Here is a 16,032-nt window from a genome sequence, read left to right on the forward strand (position 1 = left end):
TGGGCATCCAAGAGGGATATAATAAAAACTTTCATATAGAGTGCATTGAATACTAAGAGAAGTTTGATGCTTGATGATTGTTTTGAGATATGGAGGTAATAATATCAAAGTCGTGCTAGTTGAGTAGTTGTGAATTTGAGAAATGCTTGTTTTAAAGTTTGTGATTCCCGTAGCATGCACGTATGGTGAACCGTTATGTGATGAAGTCGGAGCATGATTTATTTATTGATTGTATTCCTTATGAGTGGCGGTCGGGGACGAGCGATGGTCTTTTCCTACCAATCTATCCCCCTAGGAGCATGCGCGTAATACTTTGTTTCAATAACTAATAAATGTTTGCAATAAGTATGTGAGTTCTTTATGACTAATGTTGAGTCCATGGATTATACGCACTCTCACCCTTCCACCATTGCTAGCCTCTCTAGTACCGCGCAACTTTCGCCGGTACCTTAAACCCACCATATACCTTCCTCAAAACAGCCACCATATCTACCTATTATGGCATTTCCATAGACATTCCGAGATATATTTCCATGCAACTTTCCACCGTTATGCTTATTATGACACGCTCCATCATTGTCATATTGTTATGCATGATCATGTAGTTGACATTGTATTTGTGGCAAAGCCATCGTTCATAATTCTTTCATACATGTCACTCGTGAGTCATTGCACATCCCGGTACACCGTCAGAGGCATTCATATAGAGTCATATTTTGTTCTAAGAATCGAGTTGTAATTCTTGAGTTGTAAGTAAATAAAAGTGTGATGATCATCATTATTAGAGCATTGTCCCAGTGAGAAAAGGATGATGGAGACTATGATTCCCCCATAAGTCGGGATGAGACTCCGGACGAAAAATAAGTAAATAAAAGAGGCCAAAGAAGCCCAAATAAAAAAACAGAAAAAGGCCATAAAAAAGAGAAAGGCTCAAATAAAAAAATAAAAAAATGAGAGAAAAAGAGAGAAGGGGCAATGCTACTATCCTTTTACCACACTTGTGCTTCAAAGTAGCACCATGATCTTCATGATAGAGAGTCTCCTATGTTGTCACTTTCATATACTAGTGGGAATTTTACATTATAGAACTTGGCTTGCATATTCCAATGATGGGCTTCCTCAAAATGCCCTAGGTCTTCGCGAGCAAGAGAGTTGGATGCACACCCACTTAGTTTCTTTTGTTGAGCTTTCATACACTTATAGATCTAGTGCATCTGTTGCATGGCAATCCCTACTCACTCACATTGATATCTATTGATGGGCATATCCATAGCCCATTGATACGCCTAGTTGATGTGAGACTATCTTCTCCTTTTTGTCTTCTCCACAACCACCATTCTATTCGACCTATAGTGCTATATCCATGGCTCACGCTAATATATTGCGTGAAGATTGAAAAAGTTTGAGAACATCAAAAGTACGAAACAATTGCTTGGCTTGTCATGAGGGTTGTGCATGATTTAAATATTTTGTGTGGTGAAGATGGAGCATAGCCAGACTATATGATTTTGTAGGGATAACTTTCTTTGGCCATGTTATTTTGAGAAGACATGATTGCTTTATTGGTATGCTTGAAGTATTATTATGTTTATGTCAATATTAAACTTTTGTCTTGAATCTTTCGGATCTGAACATTCATGCCACAATAAATAAAATTACATTGAGAATTATGCTAGGTAGCATTCCACATCAAAAATTCTGTTTTTATCATTTACCTACTCAAGGACGAGCAGGAATTAAGCTTGGGGATGCTGATACATCTCCAACGTATCTATAATTTTTGATTGTTCCATGCTATTATATTATCAACCTTGGATTTTTTATATGCATTTATATGCTATTTTATATGATTTTTGGGACTAACCTATTAACCTAGAGCCCAATGCCAGTTTCTATTTTTCCTTGTTTTAGAGTATCGCAGAAAAGGAAAATCAAACGGAGTCCAATTGACCTGAAACTTCACGGAACTTATTTTTGGAAGGAAAGCAACCCGGGAGACTTGGAGTCCACATAAGGGAAGCAACGAGTAGGCCAGGAGGCAGGGGCGCGCCCACCACCCTCGTGGGCCCCTTGTGGCTCCCCTGACGTACTTCTTCCACCTATATATCTCCATATACCCTAAAACTATTGCAGACCACAATAGATCAGGAGTTCCGCCGCCAGAAGCCTCTGTAGCCACCGAAACCCAATCTAGACCCGTTTCGGCACCCTGCTGGAGGGGGGAATCCCTCTCCGATGGCCATCCTCATTATCCCGGTGCTCTCCATGACGAGGAGGGAGTAGTTCTCCCTCGGGGCTGAGGTATGTACCAGTAGCTATGTGTTTGATCTCTCTCCTTTGTGTTCTTGAGGTGATACGATCTTGATGTATCGCGAGCTATGCTATTATATTTGGATCCTATAATGTTTCTTTCCCCCCTCTACTCTCTTGTAATGGATTGAGTTTCCCCTTTGAAGTTATCTTATCGGATTGAGTCTTTAAAGATTTGAGAACACTTGATGTATGTCTTGCCGTGCGTATCTGTGGTGACAATGGGATATCACGTGATTCACTTGATGTATGTTTTGGTGATCAACTTGCGGGTTCCGCCCATGAACCTATGCATAGGGGTTGGCACACGTTTTCGTTGTGATTCTCCGGTAGGAACTTTGGGGCACTCTTTGAGGTCCTATGTGTTGGTTGAATAGATGAATCTAAGATTGTGTGATGCATATCGTATAATCGTACCCACGGATACTTGAGGTGACATTGGAGTATCTAGGTGACATTAGGGTTTTGGTTGATTTGTGTCTTAAGGTGTTATTCTAGTACAAACTCTAGGTCTGTTTGTGACACTTATAGGAATAACCCAACGGATTGATTGGAAAGAATAACTTTGAGGTGGTTTCGTACCCTACCATAATCTCTTTGTTCGTTCTCTGCTATTAGTGACTTTGGAGTGACTCTTTGTTGCATGTTGAGGGATAGTTATGTGATCCAATTATGTTATTATTGTTGAGAGGACTTGCACTAGTGAAAGTATGCACCCTAGGCCTTGTTTCAACGCATTGCAATACCATTTACGCTCACTTTTATCATTAGTTACCTTGCTGTTTTTATATTTTCAGATTACAAAAACCTTTATCCACCATCCATATACCACTTGTATCACCGTCTCTTTGTCGAACTAGTGCACCTATACAATTTACCATTGTATTGGGTGTGTTGGGGACACAAGAGACTCTTTGTTATTTGGTTGCAGGGTTGCTTGAGAGAGACCATCTTCATCCTATGCCTTCTACGGATTGATAAACCTTAGGTCATCTACTTGAGGGAAATTTGCTACTGTCCTACAAACCTCTGGACTTGGAGGCCCAACAACTCCTACAAGAAGAAGGTTGTGTAGTAGACATCAGGCCATTGCCTGTTTCAAACTTCCACCACCATTTAACAAGCAGACTAATGTTCTGCTTATGAAATCCTTAATCCCCAATCCCCCAATCTTCTTAGAATGACATATTCTATCCCATTTCACCATATGGTATCCATGTTTCTTGTTTTTTTCCTCCAAAAAAATCGTCTGCGATGTTTATTCATTTTTCAATAAAAGTTTTATTGAAGAGAAACATCGACATAAGATAGGATGGAATCCCATCCAGGCTGGATCCTAACAGAGTGAGTCTGGCTCCTGATGATGCTGCATAAGAAATCCAAGCATCCAATTTTTTAATCATCTTACCCTCCAGGAAATCCAACTCTATGTTCTTAAGAGTAGAGTATGTAACAGGAACACCCAAATATCTCATGGGCAGGGTGCCCACTTGACAATTAAACATGTCTGCATATACTAAGTCAGTTTCGTTATCCCCTCCGATAGTAAAAAACCTCACTTTTGTCAAAATTGATTTTCAATCCTGACATGAGTTCAAAGAGGTAAAGCAAAAGTTTGACATTCATAGCTTTATCAATATCATGTTCAAAACATACAACCGTATCATCCGCATATTGGAGGATACCAACTCCTCCTTCAATAAGCTTAGCAGCTAAACCTTTATTGAGACCGTTTTTGTGCTGAAAGCACCATTTTAGTCAGCCATTCAGCCGCAATGTTAAACAGAAAGGGGAAATGAGGGTCACCTTGCCGTACCCCCTTAGCACTTTGTATGTAAGGGCCGATCTCATCGTTAATCTTGACACTTACCATGCCATTCTTAAGGATTTGAGATACCCACCCACACCACTTAGAGTTAAACCCACGCTTCTCATGGTAGTCAAGCAAAAATTCCCAATTAACTTTGTCGTAGGCTTTTTCAAAATCAAGTTTAAGGATCACCCCCACTTGCTTTTTGATATGAGTATAATGCAACACTTCTTGCAGGGAGAGAATACCATCATCAATATGTCTCCCCTTAATAAAAGCATTTTTCTGGACACTAAACAACTTATGGGCGTATTTGCTCACTCTAATATCCATAGCTTTGGTGATAAGTTTATAGGGGCAACAAAGCAAGCAAATGGGTCTATATTGCTGGATTTTTGTAGCATCCGCAGATTTGGGCAAAAGAGTTATAATGCCATAGTTTAGACGTTGCACGTCCAACTTGCCTTCATAGAACCACTCAAATAGACAGAAAAGATCCTAGGCAACCACCTCCCAGCAATGTTGATAGAACTCAACAGGGATGTCATCCAGACCAGGAGCACGGTTGGATTTCATATCAAAAAGAGCTTTTTTAATCTCCTCAAGAGAAAAAGGTCGAGTTAAGTCTTCATTACCAGCATGAGTAATTCTCTCTTCCTGAGACCACAAGTCTGCATCAATATGGCAAAGGTTACCCAGAGCCGGCCCAAAAAGGTTTTTATAATATTTTGTGGCATGAGATAGCAAGTTTTTGGTCCCTTCTATAGTCACAGATCCGTACTCAAGGGATTTCATGGCGTTTTTCCTGTGACGCCCATTAGCTACTTTATGAAAGAAGTCAGTGTTATTATCTCCTTTCAACAACCACCTCTCGTTAGAGAACTGGTGCCAATGAAGCTCTTCTTCTGTATACATATCATTGAGCTCTACTAGGATATCGAGCTTCCTAGTATAAGCCTCCCCGCAAAGCCCAGTGGACTCCTCAATCGTCTCCAACTCCTGTAGCTCAAGTTTGATAAGTCTCTTCTTAATCTTATTATGCCCAAACACATTTGACCCCCAACCTTTGAAAAATTTCTTACACCTCTTCAGTTTAATGTTTAGGATATCAATGGGGTTAATAGTATATATTGGCCTTGACCAAATATCGGCCACTAAGGGAGGAAACTCTGGATCATTAAGCCAAGCATTATCAAATTTAAAGCACCTATTCCCTGGTGCTCTAGATGAGGCGACCCCACCATCCAATAGTAGAGGGTTGTGGTTTGATAATTCTTTAACCAGCTTGCTCACGAAGCAAGGGGAAATATGTCTTCCCACTCAGGAGACATCAGCACTCTATCCAATTTTTCAAGGGTTGGGTTTTCCTGCTTATTGGACCACGTATAGCATCCCCTAGCCATATGAATTTCTCTTAAACCAAGCAGGTGGATAACAGAGTTAAATACCTCTGAAAAAATGATATAGGGGTGCTTTTTTGTTTTTCTCACCATTGTGGCGAATAATATTGAAGTCCCCCCCCCCCACCAAATATGGCCTATTGATACTATGACACAAGGAAGATAATTCTGCGATGAATTCAGGCTTATGCTCATCGTGAGCAGCACCATATACGATTAGGAGAGACCAACTACAATTCTTGTTTTTATCAAACAAGTCCATTTGCAGGATATAATTATCCTATTTAGAGCCGAGAACATCAAATTTATATTTATTGAGGCCACAAAGAATACCTCTCGATTTCCCCCTCGAGGGAACCCATTCCCAATGGAATTTCTGGTATGGGTCTATCTTCCTAAAAAGGAATGTTTATAAGATCCCTTCATAGTTTCTTGTAAACCAATAAAACCTACCTCATTGGCACAAATCATATCCGTGAGGCAGGTAGACATGCCTTTCTTACCTGCCCCCCTACAATTCCAAAAGATGCCTTTCATTTATATCGTTCAGGCTTATTTTTCACTCTGGGGGGTCTGTCAGGGTCCATAGCATCCATACCCTCTCCCATTTTCTTTTGACTTCTTGTCATAGGTCTAGCAGATCTTTTTTGGGGATATAATCACCCCTGATCATCTGCGTTTTTCTTTCTTTTTCCTTTGTTTTGATTGAACAAGGATAAATGGTTCCTCCTCACTTCTATTATCATCATCCCAGGTTAGAGATAGAGGGATATCATTACCCAAACCATCATTAATAGTGATACTAGTATTATTTGCATCATTGTTTTTATCATTTAACATATTTCTAGAATGCTCTAGCTCTCGGAGAACATCTATAATAGATAAATCATCATTAGGAATTTTAACCCCCATAAGAGCAGCACGTACGTAATATAATGGCATTATCAGATAGAGTAGAAAATTGGTTTTTAGAGTTGGGTATTTTCATACCTTCAGAGTCACGTTTCTTCCTGTTGATAGCCACTTCCTCCACTCGTCCCATTTTCTACATTTGCCTGCGTGAAGCTTTTCCCTCATGGACCATAGTGTCATGGATAGGAGACCCAATTGGAGATTCAACAGTATAGGTGCTGCATTTCTCTCCCTCTTCTGTGGAACCCTCTTCAAGGGGTACAATATGAGGCAGGGAGGGCCAAACCACATAGTCTGACAAGGAAGGAAACATATTCCCGTGAGTATTTTCATCATGATAGAGGTATAATGGTGCGGGAGGGATAGGAGTAATAATCCCCCATGCACCTTTCTGACTGTTGTTCTCAGAAGTGGGAGACCCACCCATTCTCTCCACCTCCAGCACCTCGAAATTTTCCCCATAGGATGTATTGCCAGTCTGAGAACCATAGTTTAATTTTTTTTCACATCATCATGCTCTCTAGTCATGGTCTCAATCAGCAATTCAGTGTGATTTCCCTCATCACTGTCCTCCTCTTCTTCACTCTCAGCAACAACAGCAAGTCGTTGTGTCCCTTTTTCATAATTTTGGGATGAATAATTACCAACCATAGACACACTGGTTTCTCCTTGCCCAACAGAACAAGCGGGATATAGGTTTGTCCTTGCTTTCTTGGAAAAAGAAGGGGATGCACTACTGTCTACAGCAATAGAGGATTGGCTCTTATCAGCCCCCACTATCACAATTTTTTCAACTTCATAAAAGAAGTCATAATATTGCTCACCCAACACCCCTTCAGCTGAGGGAGGTATTTTCTTCACCTCCATGCACCTAAGCAAGATTCTAGCATATTCAGGTTTATGGATTGTGGCCTCATCCACTTCCAATGTTATCCCCACCAGCCCTCCAACATAGGCAATATGTTCAGCACATATTTTTTCAATGGGAATGTTGCGAATCTTCACCCAAGCCTTTTCCATAACCCCTTTGGCCCCTATCAAAGCAGACCAAGGAGTTATGCATACCACAACAGCCCCCTCCTTCAGAGGCATACGCTTCCCATAGCAGCAAGCTCTCTCCACTTCGCTAGCATTGGTAAAGTGCATGACAAACTGAGTAGGGCTAATGGAGCGAGCCGTGCAGCGCCATTTTTTCTTTCTAGGTTTCCGGGCAAGGATTGCATTAAATTCTTGTTCATCTCTTTTATAGAAGCACATCCTTCCACAACAGTAATCACCACATTGTTCATTTTTCAGTATTTTGTTTAGATGCACACATGTCAAGGATATAGAAAAAGCCCTGTCCCGGAGATTGAAACCCGCACATAGATGGAACACACTCGCAGGGCCTCAAAGTTTGACATAATTGAGCCATACAACCTAATTTGTTGCATTTTTTCGCACCGAATGGTAGGACAGCGAGGAGCGAAGTGACCTGGGAGGTTGCAGTTGATGCAGAGCTCGCTGGTGGTCGACGTTGGTGCAGATGGCGGGGGTGGCGGCGCCTCTTTGGTGGTCACCACCGTCTCCTTGGTCGCCTCGCTCATCGCGTACACAGCCGCCTCCCATCTGTCCCCGACTTCACCTCCTCCTGATCTCGGCCCCCCGGACGCCGCCAGCGGTCGATCTGGTCACTGCCAAACCATATTGCGGGTTTGATTTGGCAGTGGTGCCTTGCGCCCTCCGTTGAAGCCGCCTCACGCCGTGTTGTCGCGCCATCCTCCGGATCTCCCCCCACCTCGATCTCCCATCGTCGCGCTCGACGCACCACCCGCCCGCTCCGCCGCAACAACTTGAGCGAAGGAGCGACCGTCCCCGTCGACCTTGCCGCGCCACCAGCTGAAGGAATCGCGTGGGGAATGGATAGGAGGACAAACCCTAGCTCTCTCCCACAAGTGCCCGAAGAGAGGGGCGAGGTGTGCGTCTCGTGCGCTCGCAGTGGTAGGTGGGGGAAGTGATGTGGTTCCCCCCGCCTCGCACGCTCTAGAAAACTCCACGCCCTGGGCGAGACTGGGACCCTACTGGCAGTCGGTGTTCACGTGCCGCCCTTCTGCCATTGGCGGGCGATGGGTGGGGCTCGAGTCCGCCCCGTCACGATTCAGCTCACTCGCCCGATGGACCGCACTTCTCCCGTGAACCGCACCTCGCACCGGACTGTGCGCCGCTGCTGCTGACGACGACCACGTCGCCGGTAGCCGCTCCCGAATCTTCGTGAAGTGACACGGCAGCGAGATGACGTCACCAATGTCGATGTGCTCCCCCGCGCGCAGGAATCGTGCGTCGACCGTGATCCCGCGCCCATCGATCAGGACGATCCGGAGAGCATCTCGCCGTAGCACCAACACGCCATCGTGGAACGAGAGGGTACGCGTCTGCAGATCGGCGGCGAAGGAGACGTGCCATCGCACGTCGGGCGTGTCGCGTGCCATCCTACCTCAGGTGTCGGAGCAACAGCGAGCGACGGAATCGTTCTTGTAGAAGGTGAAGATATCCTCGTTCAGCGCGAGAATGTAATTGACTGGCGAAAATTCCGCGGTGTATATGGGCCCGGCCAATTCGGGTTCCTGCGGGGAGCGGGTGGTAGACGCTGTTTTTTTTTCTGCGTGTTTTCGGTGTTGGTTTTCATTGGTTTTTATTACGGTTCTCAGTTTTCTGTGTTTCGGTAGCGTTTTCCCCTCGGTTTTCTTGTTTTAGTTTTTTTTGTTATCTTTGTCGGGTTTCAATGGGTTTTTTGCGTGTCGGTTCTCTGTGTTTCTACACTGGCGCTTTTTGTTATTTCATTTTTAACATTTAAAACATTATTTTATAAATGTCTAATATTTTCAAAATATATAATTATTTTTCATAAAATAGATGTTTTTGTTTTTTAATACGTGTTAAACACCTTTCAAATACACATTGAAACATTTTCTGAATGACATGATTTTTTTAAACTCTGCAAATATATATTTTACATTGTTGAAACAATTTATAAAATTTACAAAAACATAGTCTTGAATGGTACGAAACTTTTTTTGAATTACACATTTTAAAAAATTTATAAAATTTGCGTTGTATGCACATTTAAAAAAATTCTAATATCATGTACATTTTCTTGAAATACGTGAATTTGTATTAATGCCACAAACTTTTTTCTGAATGTTAGATAACTTTTCAGAAAAATTACGCTAACCGAATTTACACCGCGTTAACATTTTTCAAATATGCAGGTTTTAGTTTTTTATGTAAATTTAAGTTTTGGAATATCTGTGTTTAGATTTTTTATTCAAAAATATGAACAAAAGAAAAAGAAGACAAAAAATCGGAATGGGTGGCAATGAATCGAAACCCAAACACGTTAGGGACCTGACCCAATTAGGTTTATCACACAACATTCATTCACACAAGGAAAAAAAAGTGATAAACTGGTTGAAGAAAATCGGAGGCGTCTGCCTCTAAAAAGATGAGTTGTCGGTTTTTAAAGTATTGGGAAATATAATTAAAATGTCCCCAAATTTTTAAAAAATGATCTAAATAAATTATTAGCATTTAATAACTGTTCAAGAATTTTAAAAGTTTCATAAATTTTTGAAAATGTTTAATTAATTGAATAATATTCAAGAATTGGATTAAAATGAATAAAAGGATCATGAATTTTTAAAATCTTCAATGAATTATGGATGTTTATATATTTTAAAAATATTCATGAAGTGACAAGCAGAATAAAAAATGAAACTAGAAAAAGAAAAGTAACGGAAAAACATATGCCAGACCTAAAGAAAAGAAAGAAAATAGAAAAGAAAAAAGCAAGGACAAAAGACCAAAACAATTGAAGGAGAAAAAAGGGAAAACAACATAGGGCGGCCCATTGCAGCTGTATTATACAATTCGACTCATTTTACTTACTTTCTTTGCTAGGAGCGGAAAATATAAAATTCTGAAATAAATTCCCTAAAAAGACAAAATATGATGTACTTCCAAGAAGTTAAAAATTATGAAGTAAAAGGATAGGTATAAATAATTCATATCTAAATGAAAATACAACTAGATTATTTCTGCGTTGTTAGGGCATATCTCTCTCTAGTTGGTTTTGGTGTTGATGACAATGCACTTTGTGGACTAACCATGTGCATTGCGCATTTCAAATATTATTATATATGGCACAAGAAGGTTTACTCTCCTCGGTGATCGAAGGAGCAAAGACGGTTTATTTTTTATGTTTACTTTTGTTTTGTTTGAGTCATAAAAAACTGTATTATTAAGAGGGGGTCCGCATTGAAAGGTATGGATGGAATCAATACATACACGAACCATATGCACCCACATATACTTCCCACATTTTGGAACATCCTTCTGCTGTGTCTGGCTTTACTAAGTAGAGGATTAGCGGTAGTACCGCTTACTACCATGGTAGTATCCTCTAGTAGTACTACTGGAACTACGGACGATCTCTCTGTTAGGCAAAAGAGATTTTACGGTAGTGCCGCTGGCTGCAGCGGTAGTACCGTCTTTGCGGTACTTCTACTGCAGTGCATCGTCGAAGCCTGTGTATGCCTCTTGTTATTTAAAGTTAGTACCGCGTATCGCAAGCAGTAGTACTGCTTCGGCGGTACATCCGTTAAGTAGGTACCGTGGCTACTTCCGCTTAGGCAGAGTCTTCTGTTGCCCTTGGCCAAGATCATAGAAGTACCTTAGCAGCCAACGGTAGTACCGCTCTATGTGGTACTTCTGCTTTGACGACCACTCAACTACCGCTGTTTTCTCTGTATGGCATTCGATAAATTGCGATAGTACCGCTCATTATAGACGGTAGTACCGCTCCGGCAGAACTACTGCGCTAGTACTAGTGCATTACTCGCTAGCTTATGTTGAAATGACCGTGCTAAATGGTTGTATCGCTTATGCACGATGAGGGCACATAACAGTTAGATTTGTACCCTCACTATATAAAGGCGGTCTTCTTCTTCTTCTTCTTCTTCTTCTTCTTCTTCTTCTTCTTCTTCTTCTTCTTCAAGAAGACCACCTCTTTCCCTCCTTTGCTCCACAATTTCCCTAAAGCTCATATTTGCTCGATCTCTCTCCCTAGCCATCAAAACTTGTTGATGCTCTAGGGTTTGGAGAAGAAGGCCTCGATCTACACTTCCACCAAGAGAAATTTGATTTCTTCACTAATCCCTCGTGGATCTTGTTACTCTTGGGGTGTTTGGGCATCCTAGACAGAAGAGGTCACCTCGTAGACACATGCTTTGTCGTGGTGTTGGGAGCCTCCAATTAAGTTCTGGAGAGAGCTCCAACCTTGTCTGTAAAGGTTCGATCGCCGCCTTCAAATGCACCACTAGTGAAATCACGACATCTTGCATTGTACGAGGCCGTGAGGAGATTACGGTGGTCCTAGTGGTTGTTGGGGAGCATTGTACCCCCACACCGCTCTAACGGAGACATACCTCCCCATAAAGGGAGGGAACTTCCGTAACACATCTCCTTCTCCATCGACTTCACTTATGGTTACTTCTAACCTTTACTTTGTGCAAGCTTATATTGTGTTTTTATCTTGTGCTTGCTTGTGTTGTTATTGTTGACCTCATCATATAGGTTGTCCACCTAGTTGCATAGACACCATTTTTTGTTAAGCCTAAATTGTTAAAATAACCTAAAAATTGTTAGTCACCTATTCACCCCCTCTAGTTGACCATATCGATCATTTCACGCTTGTTATGACGGTAACCTTGTTAAAATAAACGCATAAATAGGATGCACCCGCGATGAACAAAAAAAATTCAAAATAAATACTAGAAAAATTCAAAAGAATATTCTTTTTTTACATTGGTGCGTGAGGATAACTCCAAATTACAGATCATTTGGACATCTGAGTAGCTGTCGATAAAAAAGACAAATTTGGGGTCTGTAAAAAAGTTTTCTGTTCATGTACTATTTTGACCCAATTTATCTTTATTGCCGAGAGCAATTCGTATGTATAAATGATCTGAAATTGGGAGCGTACCTCACACATCAAATTATCTACCATGCAAAAAGCAATTGGATTTTTTAAAAAAAAAATATGATTTTTTCTTGACTGGGTGCATATTAGCCTGGCTCAGAAATGGATATTCGCGTAAATATGTGCTAATAATAGATAATCTAAAAGGCGAGCCGAGCCTCCCCCAGATGGTTATGTTCTTTGTGATGGAACCATCGCCAGGGTTCAGGTCCTAGACTTGGCACTGGTGCTCGTATTTTTCTGGATCTATTTCAGGCTTTTGGCGATGTTCATAATGTCAAAATGATGTGCCGGCCCAGTTTCTCGAAGGTGCCTGTGGTGACTTTGTCAATGTCAAGATGATGTGTCGGTCTAGCCTCTCGAATGTGCTCATACCCTGCTTGCATTCATAGGGATGGGTGTACGTACCTATGTATGATTGTCTATGTTTGTACCGTGTTCAAAAAAATAAAACCAATGCAATTTATTTTTTTGAATTTTCACTGGGGGAGGGGGGGAGCCCCCCCACCTGAATATATATTGCGTAAAGGGGACAAACCCCTGAGAGTCAGATTACAGAGAGGGAGAGCTTACAGAAGGGAAAGGAAAGGAGATCTAGCTAGGCAGCTAGCCATCATGCCAGACTACCGGTCCTAAGAACAGCTAGCCAGACGTCGATATGAGAGCGGTCTCCCTCCCGCAATCTGGCACGCCACAACACCGCGTTGTCCCGACATGCCTTCAGTGTAGCAGCCAGGGACCACGAGTCTTCCCTGAAGACAACAACGTTCCCTCGTTTCCAGAGCCTCCAACAGCAAAGGAGGACGAAGGATGCCGGAGGGGCAACGCCGACAGCGGGCGAAGCATCGAAAAGGTGCAGGCTCCCCACAGAAGCACCAGCGGGCGAGAGCCCAACGCACCGCCAGAACTGAACCGCAAACAGACACCCGAAGATCATGTGATCGGCAGTTTCCAGCGCCGCCTCACAGCAGGGGCACCCCGCTTCCGCAGCCGTGAGGATGGTTTTGCGAAGGAGCACGTCCCTCGTATGGATGCGTGACATGGAGAGGAGCCAACCGAAGAATTTGACGCGCGACGGGGTGCAGGACGACCAGAGGAAGGACGCCGGAGCCGCCTCCACCCCACCAAAGGTCACAAGGGCATACGCACCTCTAGCAGAGAAGCCCCCGCCGGGCCTCACGCACAGCGTGGCGAGACGGGAGTCCGGACCCTCAGGTAACCATCCACCATTTTCTGAACAGCAGCGCACTCCTCAGCGGCCAGGGGGGTGAGCCGCGGTACAAGCAAGGACCTCACACCTCGCCGACGCACCATCCACACCGAGACCTCCAATCTGGCAGCATGGGAGAAGAGGGCGGCGAAGGCCACCCGGAGCACCCCACAGGTGAGCCAATCGTCGTGCCAGAATGAGGTCGCCCGTCCGTCTCCCACCTCCAACGCGTGAGCGCCTGGTAGACGGGCAGCAACCCAAGGAGGGCCCCCCAGTGCTCCCCCAAGAGAGGGGAGCGACCACGGCTCAGGAGAGATCGCCTGTCCAGCAGGCTCCAAACCCAGCAGGCCCACCGGGACGACACTCTGGAGTGAAGACGATGGAGAAGCTTGAGGAGGAGGCAGTCGTTCTGAGCCCCCAGACCGCGAACGCCGAGGCCTCCTTCGGCCCTAGCTCGGCAAACCCGGTCCCAGGCGATGAGGCACTGAGCACCAGAGGCCCGACCCGCAACGTTCCAAAGGAACGCACGCCGCAGTCCATCCAACTTGGCCAGGACAGCCGGCGGGAGCCGCATGGCCGCCATGGCATAGGTAGGGAGGGAGTCCAGGACTGCTTTGATGAGGACCAGACGCCCCGCGGGGGACAGAAGCCTAGCACGCCATCCCGCAAGATAGCGGTCCACCTTGGCCAGCATCGGGGCAAAGTCGTCGACCTTGATCTTGTCGCTGGACAACGGGAGGCCCAAGTAGGTCTGCGGGAAGGCGCCAACGCTGCACCCGAACGTCGCCACCACCGCCGCAAGCACCGCCGCGTCCACATGCATGGGGACAAGGGTGCTTTTGTAGAAGTTGATGACGAGCCCCGTAGCGGCAGCAAATTGGTCGAGGATGACGCGCAACCTAGCCGCACCCCCGCCTCAGCATGCATGATGATCAGTGTGTCGTCGGCATACTGGAGTACCACCGGCGGCTCCCCCTCGCACAAGGGGTGTCGGAGAGCCCCGTCCGACCGAATCATGCGTTGCAGCACATCGACGACCAGGAGGAAGAGGTAGGGGGAGATGGGGTCCCCCTGCCGCAAGCCCTTGCGAACCGCGAACCAACGCTCGGGGACCCCGTTGAGTAGCACCGCCGCCGTAGAGGACCGAAGGATGAGGTCTATCCAATTGCACCAAACAGCCGGGAACCCCCGCACCTCCATGATTCTGCGGAGGCGGGTGAATCGATTCCTCATCCCTGGTTGGAGCCAGAACCCTGGTTGGATGTCGGGCGATAGCTCTGGCGACGAGCCAGGTGATCCCTCCGGCGTCCTTCCTCCGCCTTCCCGACCAACCCCTCCACCACCCCCCTGCCCCTCTCCAGCCACCCTGCCGTCTGCTCCGTCCCTTGGCCGTCGCCCTGATAGCTCCAGCGGCAGCAAGACGGCCAGTGACACGGGGAGAGTCTTCCGCGTCGTGCCTCGTCCAGGTAAAACCTTCCAGGATCGTGTCTTCTCCTCCCTTCGGTCCAGTGTTGCCCTCCCAAGCCGGCGTAGCTCGTCTCTCTGCCCCGGACTATGTGGGTCATGGTTCCGATGACGGCCGCCCATCTCTCCGCCGTCTCCGTTTCTACCCTGGTTTCCATCCTCTTCTATTCGCGCCCCGCCCGCCTGGTCGCCTTGGGTGTCAAGCCCCTGGTTTTCTCTGTCCAGGTTGCTTGCGAGGCGGTGGCCCGGCTCATGGTCGAGACCGGCGTCGGGGCTTCCGCGACGGTGCAGCTCCGGCTGTTCCTGTCGGTGGCGGAGGCGCATGCTGCGGCTAAGCTGGCCATCGGGGGGCGTGTGGCCGCTCCCCCACCTGCCGCCTTCATGGCGCGGGTTATGGCACATGGGCGTGGGCGTAGCCTTTCGGCCATGGGGCGCTCGGCTCCCCCAAGGTCTCTCCTCCCTGGCATCCTGCCTTGTCCCACTGTTAGCCACGTTTCGCCCTTCAATTTGCCTGGGCCTGTTGCGGGGTCGCTGGCAGTTGTTACTGCTGCCGCGGGTGAGGGAGCGGGGTTTCAGGCTGCCGCTGCCCAGGGGGTTTTCGGGCCGTCCAGCACCGCGTCGCCTGACCCGGACAGCGACGGGGCTTTTAATGTGGGGGCCCGTGACGGAATTAAACCCCTGCCTCCCCCAATAGCTGCGCTCCCCGGGATGGCTGTGGCAGCCCTTACCGCACCGCGTTATTATCCCCAGCTGCCCCCCTCCGCCCCAAGCCGCGCCCTACTCCTCCTCTCTCCCTTCGCGGTTGCTTCCGCTGCCTCTCCTCGCTCCACTACATGAAAGACTGCCGGGATCCGGTGTGCTGCCGCCGCTGCCGTCGCTTCAGCCACCGTGCTCGGTCCAAGTCCTGCCC

This window comes from Triticum dicoccoides, chromosome 1A, assembly GCF_002162155.2.
Source record: "Triticum dicoccoides isolate Atlit2015 ecotype Zavitan chromosome 1A, WEW_v2.0, whole genome shotgun sequence".
Lineage (NCBI taxonomy): Eukaryota > Viridiplantae > Streptophyta > Magnoliopsida > Poales > Poaceae > Triticum > Triticum dicoccoides.